Source organism: Peromyscus leucopus, unplaced genomic scaffold (genome assembly GCF_004664715.2).
Source record: "Peromyscus leucopus breed LL Stock unplaced genomic scaffold, UCI_PerLeu_2.1 scaffold_523, whole genome shotgun sequence".
Taxonomy (NCBI): Eukaryota; Metazoa; Chordata; class Mammalia; order Rodentia; family Cricetidae; genus Peromyscus; species Peromyscus leucopus.
Genome location: NW_023505424.1, coordinates 515,844 through 528,263, shown reverse-complemented (window position 1 = coordinate 528,263; position 12,420 = coordinate 515,844).

The window sequence follows — 12,420 nt, the reverse complement described above, 5'->3', positions numbered from 1 at the left end:
CTTATGAACTGTAATTCTTCACCAGTGGTAGAGCATCAGACGGACCATTTATTAAGCTTTACTCAAGAAACTTACACTTTTGTTGAAATGAGTCAGCTACGTCAGAACCAAATGGGATTTTCATTGTAAGGGGGCAAAATCTTTTAAGAAGAAAAATGAATCTGAGTTAGTAAACTTGTAAGGAATAGCCAAGGCAAGTTAAGAAGATCCAGAGAAAGTGAGGCTGGTGTGGAGTAAATATTTGTGGGCCCAATGAACAAGAGTCCGTGGATGAAGAGGGTTATCTCAGAGGCAAGCCCTAACATGGCCTACTTCATAAATAACTGATTCTTCTGATGAACTTGCTATGATATCATTACTTGACTTTTTATATATCCTCTTAAGTCTGTTGTAAATAATATTTGGTTAAAACTTAGTGGCCATATTTCCTAAACTGTTCTCTCTCTTTTCTAGATCTTTTAAAAAGGTCTGATTTAGCCCCATGCCTCTGATCCCAGCACTCGGGAGCCAGAGGCAGGTGGATCTCTGTGAATTTAAGGCCAGCCTGGTCTACATAGTAAGTTCCAGTGTGGTGATGTATCGTGTCCCCCAATATACTGTGTCTCCAATAAAATTTACCTGAGGAACAGAGGAAAAAGCCAGCCACTATATCAACATAGAAGTCAGGCAATGGTAAGCACATACCTTTAGTCCTATCACCTGGGAGGCAGGGATCTCTCTGGATCTCTGTGAGTTCAATGCCACACTGGGGAACAGAGCCAAGCATGGTAAAACATGCCTTTAATCCCAGCACTAACCATAGAGGTCTGGAGGTCTGAACAGACAGACAGGAAGTGACAGAGCTGGGCAGGAAGAGGAAGTGATGTAGCAGGGCTGAGAAAGCCAATGAGAGAACAGACAGAAAGGCATATAGGTGTGGGAAGACAGGAAGTTGGTCCCTTGAAAACTGCAGAGTTGGTGAGGTGAGGTTAGCTGTGGCTTTTCCTATTCCTCTGATCTCTCTCAAGGCATTAACCCCAATTTCTGGCTCAAGTTTTTTATTTAATAAGACCGTTTAGCGATTCATCTACATTCAAGGGCAGCCAGAGCTGTGTAGAGAGACTCTGTCTCAAAACAAACAAACAGAATGTTTATTTATGTGTATGTAATGTATGCTTGCCTCCATGAGTTTGTGTACACTGTATGTGTCCAGGGCCCCTGGGAGCCAGAGGAGGGTGTCAGCTCCTCCATGTGGGTGATGGGAACTGAACCCTAGGTCTTCTGCAAGAGGAGTGGGGTCTCTTAACCATGCAGCCATCTCTCCAGCCACTCTCCTCTACAGTGCTTACTAATACAGCATGTTGTTCAGAAATGTCGGCTTGTAAAATCTCTCATCAGCAAGTACTCTCAATGTTATTTTACCCAATTTCCGTTTCACTTTCTCAAAACCAGGAAGCTAACTTGAACTATCACAAGACTACCAGTAGCTGACCATTTTTAATGTGTAGATCTATACAGCTACCATTTTGCAAATTAATATTTACTGAATTGGGTAGGTGTGATGAGTTAATAAGAGACGGTATGGGGATTTCTTCGTCCAGTACTTGACGTATAATAAATGCTCAGAAAGTGAGAATGATTCTTTGTGGGGCTGGGGATGACCACCAGGGCCTTGCGCATGTGTTCTGACACTGAGCTACACCTCTAGCCAAGAATGTTGTGGATATCTGTTTAACTGGGCAAAGACGTGATACAGTTGTTTATTGCAGTACACTGTTACTTTAACTGTGTAAAGGGGTGTCACATTTGTTCAGACTGTATTTGCTTAATTAGGTGAAGATGTGTTGCGTTTGTTTCATCTGGCCTGCCCAAAGCACTCAGTTGGTCTAATAAAGAGCTGAAAGGCCAGTAGTTAGGCAGAGAAAGGGTGGGCAGGGCTGGCAGGCAGAGAGAATAAATAGGAGAACTCTTGAAGAGAAGAAGAAGAGAATGGAGAGGAGAGGGGCACACCCAGGCCAGCCAGACCCGAGAAGCAGTGAAAGTAAGATATACCCAAGGAAGGCAGCAAAAAGCCCCGAGGCAAAAGGGAGATAAGGAGAAAACAGGCTAATTTAAGATAAAATGCTAGCCAGAAACAAGCCTAAGCTAGGCCAAGCATTCATAACTAATAAGAAGTCTCTGTGTCATGATTTGGGAACTGGTTGGTGGCCCAAAAGAAAAAGCCTGGCACACAAGAACTTCTGTTATCCTGGTCTACTCTCTCCTGTTACAGCCTAGCTACCACAGGTTGACAGATTCATAACATGATCAGCAGGCATCGAGTTATTGTAACGGGTCTTTCTTGTCGGACTTTCTTTGGACCGCCAGCCCGAAATAATGACGTGGAGACTCATTAATGTTGAAAGCTTGGCCTTTAGCTTAGGCTTTATCCCAACTAGCTCTTAAATGAACCTGCTTCTGTTAATCTATGTTCTGTCTCGTGACTTTTACTTCTCCATTCTGAATGCCAACTCCTTCAGTATCTTGCTGGCTTCTCTTACTGTCCCAAATTCTAACCACCTATTTCTTTCTTTCTTTTCTTTCTCTCTCTCTCTCTCTCTCTCTCTCTCTCTCTCTCTCTCTCTCTCTCTCTCTCTGGAAGTCCTGCCTATTCTCTCCTGCCTAGCTGTTGACCATTCACTCTTTATTAAATCAATCACAAAGATACATCTTCACACAGTGTACAATTATCTCGAAACACATTATGTTCCTGAGATTTACGTATGTAAACTCATATGCTCTTGGCACTCAGTTGAGTGACTTGTTGAAGATCCCAGTGAGCCCTGATCCAACCTAGACCCCTCGACCAGATGTGGTAGCACAGACCTACAGTCCCACACTCTGCAGGCTGAATGAAGCAAGGAGGATCAGGAATCCAGTGGTAGTCTGAGCTACTTAATGAGATACCTATTTCAAAACAAACAACAGGGTTGTGGGGAGAACCTAGATGCTGTCATCTAAACTCTTTACTCTCCCATCATAGTAAAGGTAATTTAAATTCTTCAATGTGTCTGTGCATGATTATATGCTTCTCGTGCCTTACATATTTTACTTAATGATACTGTTGCTGTAACACCACAGTTTGGGGTGGGGTGGGGGAAGAGAAATGTAATCTTTTAAATGTATTCAGGGTGCAAAAGGGAGGAGTACAAAGCAGAAGGACTTGTGAGTCTTTGTCTCCAGGAGGCACGCTTGCATACTTCTTCTGTAGGTACAGTACACCGCAAGCTTTGTTTCCAGGAGTGTGAACACTCCCCTGCAAGAGCCGCGCGCACACGAGAAGTCACGAACACCCAGTGCTTTGCAGCTCGTGCTTTTCATTTCCTGGTGTTGGTAGGATCTGATAGCTTTGCTGCTTGCCTTTTCAAACCCGTTCCTTTTGCTTGGCCTGTAAACAGTCAATACCACATCCCAGAGCGTGTAACTACCGGAACTCTTTGGGAAGCCCAACAAGTATTTAGATCAAAGCAGACAAGGAAAAAAAAGTTCATGGTGAATTCGTTGCTGTAGAAAGAGATACCATTTCATCTCCAGCTTTTTGTTTGTTTCTGTGGGGTTTTTGTTTGTTTGTTTGGTTGGTTGGTTGGTTGTTTTTTTGCTATATATGAGACTAAACAACATGTAAGAATTAAATTCCTTTTGTCGAATTGGTGTAAGAAGTATCAAATAAGAGTCTTTTCTCACTTGCAAACGTTTTAATCCTTAGTCACTAAAACCCTTGTTAACTCAGAGACCCGCTGCTCCAGTCTAGGAATTGGATGTCCTTTTCTGTTTGGAGCAGGACACCTTTGGCTTTCTCCATTTCCTGTGTGCCAGTTCTTTTCAAGCTAGCCCATTAAGTAAGATTGGGAGGTCTGCCCCAGCCAGTGGGGAAAACACACAGGCACAGCTTCCTTAGAGGAAGAACAGAAAAAACAGGTGCACTTCCTGTCCAGGTATGTTCCCGCTCCCGAGCACACCCTCTTGATCAAGAGTAACGTTTGTCGCAGACACTTCAGTTGAAACGTAGTTCTCTTCTCTCTCTTCTCCTCTCTCTCTTCTCTCTCTCTCTCATTCTCTCTCTCTCTTACTCCAAACATACTTTTAGTATTAGAAGGCTACCTGATGAATCTATTCTTCTAAAGTAGATTTTAAATTCTCAATTTTTATTTTAAACTCCCTCAGTTACCGTGTTTTTGTTTCCGTGCTCAGGAGTCACTCAGTGACACCATCTTAAGGATGTGGCCCTGTGACAGAGCTGGGCCAGTGCCAAGGAGTCGTTTGGATGGACGGTGGCAGCGGCCGGGTACCCTTCATCAGTGTGACTAGAGTGTGTCTAACAGAGGAGCTTACCAAGAGGAGGCTTTGGTTGGCGTCTGAAGCCCTGAGGAGCCTCTCACGCTTGAGTGAGGCAGAGTTGACAGAAGTCAATAAACAGGCAAAGCATCTCTATTTAAAAACACTGCTCAGTAGCTGTGTCTCAAGCACCCAGGGTTTGTCCGTATGAGGCTAAGTAGGCAAAGTCCCGTGAGCGTGCACTGGTCCCTATTCTTTGGTGACTTGCAATCCAGTGGAGGAGGCTGATGCTAGTCGTAGAACAGAGGCAAAGCCAAATTACACTGTGGTGGTTGTGAAAGGAAAAGGTACAAATACACTAAACCCACAGTAGCTTGTAAAATTACAGTAGGGAATGCCGATCTGGAGCCCTGTAAGAAGACTTTGGCCATTGTCTAACATGGCTTAACAAGAACCATGGTGAACAAAGGCTAAAGAGGAGTCACCAAAACAGTGTGTGTGCCTTCATTTTGCCCTAATTAGAAAGGAGGAAATAACACTGCCGTGATGGTGCTAAAAAGGACTATGACTTAGACCAAGCAAGACAGAAGATGGTCTATTTATTCCAGGGATCAGGGGTTCAAAGGGAGAATGGTCCAACAGGACAATGTGAGGGTCAGGATTGAAGAGGAAATTTTGTTCATAATCCCATATGTTTGCATGTAATAAAAGTCATACCATTAATAAATGAATCCATTGTCCAGTATGGTCATTGTAGGATTGACTAGAGAGCTGCTATGTTGTAAAATTTGCCAGTATAAGATGGTAGGTGATAGAAGAAGAGAATAAATTTAAATTTATTACTTTTGTTTGGAGCTGCACTGATATTTTGGCTCCAAGATCAACACTTCCTCTTAAAGTTGGATGGTCGTGTTGTTATAAATGGAGGCATGGTCTTAGTAGTCCTTATATACTTTCTTAGCCGGTTAATTAGGAATTTTAAGCTTCTATTTTTGGACTCGTAATGCATAGTTTGTTATATTTAGAGCACATAAATCTTCAAGTAATTTTGGCATCAAGTGATAGGAAGTAGATGCATAACAATCAAAGTATTTTCTAGTGTGAAGGATGCCTCGATGTTATAAGGTAGTATGTGACTATTCTCTATGGTGTGACTAACACATAGTGGGAATACAGGGTTATTACTAGTATATTAAGTTCTACTAGGATAATAGTGAAGCTAGATCATCACATTGCTATTAAAGGATGTAATCTGTAATAGACAAAGGTAGTATAGTTTGACTACAGATTTGTTCATAGTCTGAGTTTATGAGACAAAGCAATGAGAGCTTGTGACTGTGGGCAATCAGGACTAAGGCGCCATAAAAACTTCATAATGTTTGGCTAGGAATGACTGCAATTACCTCTATATGACTTGACAGACTCATGACGTGATTTTTAAGTCTGTTTGGTATAAACAAGTACAGCTTGATTTGTAGAGCCTGATGACCCTTCATTGGGATAATATAAGAAACGAATAGGCTGTATGTTCTGTTGGTGTTTGGAATTAGAGTCATGTTTATTATTCTCTAGCCGCCTGTTTTATCAACGATGCCGCTGAAAGGACCGAAGAGCTAGAACCTGGGGCTTGTCTGGTGCTTTCTGTAGGCAGAGGCCATACGGGGTATTCTTAACTGTGACTGCTATTGTACTTGCTGATCATAGGAGACTATTAGATGAGGAGCTTGGTAACTCAGGAGTAGCTTATCAAACAATTTAAAGAGTGCTCCGTATAGATTAAAGCTATGAGTAGTCAATCAGGGTACCAAACAGGAAATGAAAATGCTCTGTTTAATCATTCAGTTTGGCTTCCTCAGTGGACGATAATAATTAAATTGGAGTTAGTGTTGCCTCAAAGAGAATATAGAATAGGATTAGGTCTTTTGACAATAAATGCCATGATTAAAAATATTTGTAGAGAACTCTTGCTGGGCAGTGGTGTCACACACCTTTAGTCCCATCAGGTGGGAGGCAGAGGCAGGTGAACTCTGTGAGTTCAAGGCCAGCCTGGTCTACAAAAGGAGTTCCAGGACAGTCAGAGTGGTTACACAGAGAAACCCTGTCTCAAAAAAAGCAAACAAAGATTAGTAGAGAACTCTTAAAACTTGTGATAGGGATGCTCTGTACAGTTGATGGCTTCTGGCAGGGGTCGGGAAGGACTCCGTTTTTTTTAAGAGGCTGGCCACTGGGAGTTTGACCATACGCCAGTGAGTAACTACATGGGAAACACAAATTGGACTTGGTATATTTTTCCTCTTCTTCTTTTTTGGGGAAATCGCAAGAGTGGATATGGAAGGACTGGGGAGTGAGGGTGTTGGGGTGCGTTATGTGAAATTCTCAAACAATCAAAAATACGTTGTAAAAATATTTGTAGAGGTTGGATGTGGTGGCACATACCTGTAATTCTAGCATTTAGAAGATAGAGGCTGGAAGATGAAGAGTTCAAGGCCATCTTTGGCTCTGCAGATAGTTTGAAGCCACCCTGCGATAAATGATATTCACTTACAAAACAAACAACCCAGGCATGGTGCCCCATGCCTTTAATCCCAGAACCCAGGAGGCTGAATTTGAGACTAGCCTGGTCTACAAATTGAGTTCCAGGACAGCAAGGGCTATACAGAGAAACCTTATCTCAAACAACGAACAAACAAGCAATACCCCTTAAAGCAAAGATATATGCAGAATAATTAATATTGATTAATAACCAAATATTGAATATTTTTGTCTTTCATTGCTATAACAAAATACCAAAAAAAATACCTAAGATAAAGAAGAGGAAGATTTTTGGTTGTGGTAGTGTATCCCTTTAATCCAGCGCTAGGGAGACAGAGGCAATCAGATCTCTGTGAGTTCAAGGCCATGCTGGTCTACATGGTGAGTTCTAGGCCAGCCAGAGCTACTCAGTAGGGGTGAGGGGTTGTGGGGAGACAGAAGGAGGGAGGGAGAGATTATTATCATTGATCGTTCAAAATTGGTCAAGGAATATGGAAACCTGGATTCTGTATTGACTGTCCCCAAATAGTGCTTCACCTCGAGATGAACATAAAGTCCAAAAATATATTTGCCATTAAATGAAGACTCATCATCGTTCATTAGAGAGAACCCCAGGTTGCAGGGACCAGAATCCAGACTCCTAGCAAGCAGAGACGGTAAATAGCAGAGGAACCTCAGGCAGGCCAGGAATGTCCAGAATCTCCTTTGTGAAGCGAAGGAGTTGGATATAGTTTCCTATGGCTAGCTCACTCTCCCCAAAGACTTCTCAATAACTGGCAACTGAGAAATCAAGGGTTATAAAGGGGCTATTTTCATAAGAGGATTAAAAGATATAAGCTCTACCCTAATATTCAGAGGTACAATGGGAAATTGCTCCCCTTAGAAGGTATTGAGTTGAGATATTAATATTCGCACATTGAACTAGTCCTGATGTGGATTATCAAGTATAATTTGAATACTAAGAACCAGAGATTGGCAGCTGTATGTCCAGGTAGATTGTCTTGGCTTTTGGGAAACAGAGATTGGAAATCTACTTTTAAAACAAGTCAACAGGTGTCTCTTATAATCTCTGTAATTTGAGAACTATTGATCTTGCATATGTATTTTTCTTTGACACCTGATCACAGATTTGTTAAGGAGTCTAATTGTCTTGCCCAGCATTTCTCCGTAATACAAACATGTCTATCTTCTGAGTCAGGTGTGGTGGTACACCCCTATAATCCTAGCTATTTGAGAAAGCCGAGGCAAGAGGATCACTTGAATTACAGACAAGCTTAGGCAACATGACTAACTGAAAAAATTTAGCTTTTTAAAATTTAGTGAGTAAGTGAGTGAGTGAGTGCGTGCGTGCGTGCGTGCGTGCGTGTGTGTGACATGAATTCACAGACAGTGCATATGTGGAGGTCAGCGGGCAGCTTTCATGAACCAGTTCTCTCCACATTTCGTGTGGGTTCTGGGAATCAAACTCATGCCATCAGGCTTATGTGGTAAACACTTTACTTCCTGAACTGTCTGGCCTGCCCCATATTTCCATTATACAAATAATATAATGTTATTGTAACATATCTGGAATGTGCAGAAAAATAGAAGACAAACCATTCAGACTACATTTTAAAAAACACATATTTTTATGACAACTATTCATAGTCTCAACAACTATGTTTCTTCTTTTTTAAGTTTAACATCTTAACAAATACTTCCTCATACTATTAAAATTATTCTTCAGTAACATTTTTCTTTGAGACAAGGTCTTACTCTGCTGTGCATGTTACCCAGGCTGACTTTGAACTCACAATTCTCCTGTCCTGGCTTCCCTAGCATGAGGGACTGTGTTGAAGGTATGCCTCATGGTAATGTGTTTGCCTACTATACTTCAGGCCCCGGCTTGATTCCTGGAACTGCCAAAGAAAGACAGTTTTAAAAGAACAGAGTAGCTGGGATGAGCAGCATCTGGCTTTGCAATAATAACTTTTAAAGAATAGTTTCTGGGGTATACTGCAAAGAGATGTTGGCTGGGTAATCCCTTGACTACTATTTGCTGACTCTTTTCTTCTCCCTTCCTTCCTTCCTTCCTTCCTTCCTTCCTTCCTTCCTTCCTTCCTTCCTTCCTTTTCTTTCTTTCTCTCTCTCTCTCTCTTTCTTTTCTTTTTTTTTTTTTGGGGGGGGGTTCGAGACAGGGTTTCTCTGTGTAGCTTTGCACCTTTCCTGGATCTCGCTCTGTAGACCATGCTGGCCTCGAACTCACAGAGATCCGCCTGCCTCTGCCTCTCAAGTGCTGGGGTTAAAGGCGTGAGCCACCACCGCCCGGCCTGCTGATATTTCTTAAGGATCCACTTTACTTATGATAAAATTAATGCCTATTCTCTGTAGGAAACATGGAAATGCAGGCAAGAAAAAGAAAGCAGAGCCAAATTCTACCATCCGCGAAGGCCTCTCACTGGGACCTGGGGCTTGCTGATTGGCCAGTGGCCCCAAAGAGCCTCCTGTCCCTGCCTCCCCTGCACTGAGATGACAGGGGCATGCCACCATACCTGGCTTTTTACATGCTGTCCAGGATCGAACTCACTTCTCACTAGGGCCACAAGCCCTCTGCTGAGCCAAAACTCTCCCTTGCCCCTCCTTGAATTCTTAGTAGATGAAAATGAGGGGTTTGGATGTACTTAGGGGAGTCGCTTCTCGGCCATGTGGCTAGGATCAAGTGGAGATGTACTTAGGGGGTGGAGGGGCAACCCTGACCCTGCTTTCAACCAGAGCACTTGCTATTTTTGCTTGTTTATACATCTTGGTAATGATTTAAACAAATGTTCCTCAGCCAAAACTTATTTGAAAATCATTGACTCACATGAATTACAAAATCCCTCTCCTCCTATTACCCCAGGGTAATAATCTCCTTGGGTTTATTATTACTATTACTATTACTATTATTATTATTAAGGAAGTAGTTTTATTGGCCTTCTAAGAAGAATTATTCCGTGCTGGGAAATTGTCTTCCCCTTTAGTGTCTTTCGAAATTGACATTTAATCATAGGTCCAGCTGGTCCCCTGAGGTCTCTTGACATGGGCTCTTGATGCTCCCAGTCCACTTTGCTTCTTGTCCTCCTAACGTTTGCTCTTTTCATGCTGAGATCACTGACTGATCCTACCATCCAGCTCTGTGGTGATTTCATCTTGAAGATCAGCAGACTGTTGCAGGCTGGAGCCAGGCCCAAACTTGCCTTTTGTGAGTTCAGTGGAGTGAGAGAAGCAAGGGAGTGTTGGCAGGACCCATCCGAACATTTGCCATCAAAGCAGTTGTTCTTTAAAAAACTGGGATGCAAACTAAAACTTAGTACATTTAGGTATAAATGGGGAAAAACTACTGGGCAGGTTTTTTGTGTGCAATGCAGTGTAGTGGGTGAAAAGCATCCATCATACTGTGCCTCAGGAAGCCTGGAGTAGAAACTCTTCCAAGGAATTGGTAAATTAACCTGCTATTTGGAGAAGCATATGTGCTTGCATGCCACTGAAGACAAAGAGAATGTGAGCCATTTTGACCTGGCTGGAGATGAATGTAGTTTAGACTTGTTCTTTGACCCGTTAATCTGAATTCTCTGGGTTATACATTAATGGTTCAGTGAATATAGTGTCACGATTTGAATATGAAGTGTGTTCCACTGGCTCATGTTCGGAATGCTTGGTCCCCAGTTGGGGGTGCTGTCTGGGTGCTGTTTTTAGAAGGTTGTGGTCATTTGCAGAGCTGAGGCCTAGCTGGAGGAAGTAGGTCATCAAGGGCAGGGCTTCATGGGCATCTTTTCCCCTTGGACTGAACCTTCAGAAATCATAACATAAAGGAAGTCTTTCCTTCTTTTCAGTTGTTTTCCAAGGTGTTTTTGGTCACATTGACAAACAAAAACAGAAGGCACATTACAGATTTTGTAGTCATGGTTCTGGTGTTTTGCGGTTTGTGTAGACACACCATAGAAAGCTAGCATTCTTTCTTCCCTGTCTTTGCAAGCAATCTTGCAAACATTCTCCTCCCTGTCATCACAGTCCCTTCCTGTTATTAGCTGATTTTTAAAAACCTTGTTTAGGATGTGGCTCTTTCTTAAACCTTCGTAAGTCTAGGTTACACAGGCTCTTTGTGTTTTCCTAAAACATCTTATATTTACTTTGCCCAAAGCGTGTATTCCTTATTGTGTTATTCTGCTCACTACTGTTAACTTGTGCTGTGTTGTGGTGACCCTACAAGTAACTTACTTGGCGCTGACCATAACCACTGATGTACTTTGCATGTGTAAACTTACGTGGTTCTCATCACTGTGAGAAAGGGACTGCCGTCACCTCTATGCTGAGATACAGAGTGCTATGCCTTGGGCTGTACATCTAGCAAGCTGGGACTCTGATCCAGGTGGCCTACCCAGAGTCTGCAGTGACAAACCAGATGCCTTTCCAATGCAAAGAGCTTTCCTAGAGCTTACAATCCCAGTGGGGTGATTTGCTTGGCACTTAACAGACATTAATGCATGTTCACTAGAAGAGTGGAGGGCGCCCAGGGCACCTCAGGAGACTTCAGCATCACGGCCCTGTCACAGAGACCCAAGATATGAAATCAGGCAGAGATTTTAGGGGACAAGTCACTCAAAAGACTGTACTTTTAAGAGAATGCATACTTGATTTGTAGAAGTTTATTTAAAAACAAAAAATTTGCCAGGTGGTGGGTTACATGCCTTTAATCCCAGGACCCTGGAGGCAGAGGCAGGAGGAGCTCTGAGTTTAAGACCAGCCTGGTCTACCAAGCAAGTTCCATGACGGCCAGGAATACACAAAGAAACCATGTTTCAAAAATCCAAAACAGTTTCTCTTCACGAGTGACAAAATGAAACTTGCAGCATTATCCCAACAAAATGTTCAGAGTGTAAGAAAAGATCAATATCTTTTTGAAAGGATTTTGAGTCTAAAGAACTTTTATAGAGGAAGTATGAACTGGCCCAGTTTTCTATGCCCCAGATAACAGAAAGAATGTCTAGAGGTTGGCCAAGCCCTGTGTGTGGAGACCACGAGCCTGCTCTCAGCTCTCTCCCTGAGCACCGGGCCAGCCTGCAGTTGACAGCGTGCATTCACACACGCTCCGATAGGTCTTAATTTACAGATTAGACGCCTCCCAGCTGAGATGTCAGAGAAACTTTGCAGTCTCCTTTCCTGCCCATAGGTTCCTGCCTTCTTCCCCTCCTGTGGCCCCTCCACATCCTTCTCCTTGACTTACTGCACTTCACAAAAACTCCACCCCTCACTAATCTCCCCATTTGGGGAAACTGCCATAGCCCCTATGGTCTGTACCAGCTCCATCAAGGTAGTATTATACAACATGCTCTGACATAGGTCATGGACTTGGGGCCTCTGCTTCTGCAAATTGGCTTTTATTAACTAACCTTCCTGAGCCGTAAGTTCCCTGTACGTTACAGAGATCACAACCAGCAATTCTGTGGCATGGGGTTTTGTTTGTCACGAGGGTAACTAAAGAGATGTGTGTCACGGTGGTGGGCACCATGACAGAGCAGTGGCAGACACACGCCAAGCCTCCTGAGCCGGCTGCACACAGCAGGCCTCCAGGAACCT